At 41.4% G+C, this 1,746-nt stretch overlaps 1 protein-coding gene across 11 annotated transcripts in view; it reads right to left on the bottom strand.

Moving 5' to 3' along the window:
• Positions 1-1,746, bottom strand: part of TBC1D4 (TBC1 domain family member 4) — a 105,221-nt gene that overhangs the window by 8,773 nt on the left and 94,702 nt on the right. The window lies entirely within an intron of this gene.

The raw sequence follows: 1,746 nt of genomic DNA, 5'->3' as shown, positions 1-1,746 counted from the left end.
TACAAGTCAAAAATATCCTTTCCCGCAGAACATCAGCAGAGGGGGGGGGAAACACCTTGGTCAGAATCCTGTTGGGCTTTAAAGTTGTATAACTCAACAGCTGCATAAGTAGTTGGACTTTTTGTCCAAGTATTATCCTGCACTGTGCAACAGCCATTGCTGCTCCAGGAGAGAGGCACAGTTCTGCCTCACTCCACTGGTCTAGAGCAGGGGTTCCCAACCTGTGCTCCGAGGAGCACTTAGGGCTTTCTGTGCACTTCCCAGGTGCCACTACAGGAAAATGAAAGAAATAAAAATTGAATGAAATTAAAGAATAAGAATATATTCTTATATATACTTCTAAACACCATTAACTTGTAAGACATAGGGTAGGCTTCTTAACGGCTTCACTATGGAAATGAGGACTCTGTGAGTCAAAAAGATTGGGAACCCCTGGTCTAGAGTTATGCAGATGTCGCATTGCACTTATGCTGGCTCTCAACATACCTGTAATCCCAAAATCATAGCCACAGTAACCACAATTATTTGCCAAAAGGGGAGTCAGGGATTTCTATTGTAAACCACAAATGTGCATCTTTATTTTCAGAATGGTTGCTTCATTTTATAATCTTCTGTTATATTCCTCGTATGCTAAGAAGTCTCAAACACATTCACCTTCTTGAGTTCCAACCCTTTTATACACCAACAGACACAAAAGCCCCTGCTCACAGGTGATAACTCTGAAACAGACCTTCCTCTCAATATTTTACGTTTCCTTAATTGATTACAATTCCAGCTGCAAACCTTCAATCTCCTCTGAGAAGAAATGAGAGGCAGAGTAGTATTGATTAGCTGTCAAGTCTTATTACATTGTTAATGCAGGTTTACACTTTAAGAAAGCAGCTCTTTCTAAATCTGGAAATAGGTTGTCACAGCAGCAGCCTAATTCCTTGCATGTGTACTTTCTAAACAAACTATTTCTTGGGATTCAACCAACTTAACTATGTGTAACTTCCATATTTGATGCCATGGATGCCTGAACTCTGGAGCAGTAGAGGCTACCATTGAGGGTGGCACTTCTTAGTTAGGAGAACAATCCCTGTACCAGAATATTACCTAGTACTCTTCACTCAATAATCGTAAGCAATTCCTGCTTATACCCTGATCTCACACAAACACAAGCACAGCTATTTTCCTCCATTCTTCTCTTCTTCTGCTTCCATTTTGGTCTGTGAATTTTTCATTCTTCCCAAGCTTACTGCCTTCTGGAAGGCAAAACACAAGCATTGCTCAATGCCCTTGGGAGACTTTCTTCCTGGATTTAACAGCCGGGGTGAAAAATCTGCATAAGGACCAGAGTGGAGATGAAGTGGAGGGCTACATCTTCCTTTCCCATGAACTGCAGCTCTTATGAAAATAAAAACCATTTCACCAACATTAAGAAAACAAAACCTTGACATGGTTACTTATGATAGCGTTTGCATCATGTGCTAGTGGAACCCACAATCCTTCCCTAAGTTCCTCTCAGCACTGAAACTACCAAGTAGTGCAGCCTTCAGACTAGGTCTCTCAGTGAGCTAGTATGACTGCCAACTAGCATTCCACAAGGTCTTCATTGGGTTTTTCAATGCAGTTAATCTAGCAAAAAGTTTAATAACAGCATAGGGCAGGCTGAGCACTGAGACAATTAATACAGTGGGTCCTTGGTATCTGCTGGAATTTGGTTCCAAGACCCCACATAGATACCAAAATTCATGGATGCTCAAG

Source organism: Sceloporus undulatus, chromosome 3, assembly GCF_019175285.1.
Source record: "Sceloporus undulatus isolate JIND9_A2432 ecotype Alabama chromosome 3, SceUnd_v1.1, whole genome shotgun sequence".
NCBI lineage: Eukaryota > Metazoa > Chordata > Lepidosauria > Squamata > Phrynosomatidae > Sceloporus > Sceloporus undulatus.
The sequence above is the reverse complement of the archived record's forward strand: the minus strand, read 5'-3'. Positions and strand labels throughout refer to the sequence as shown.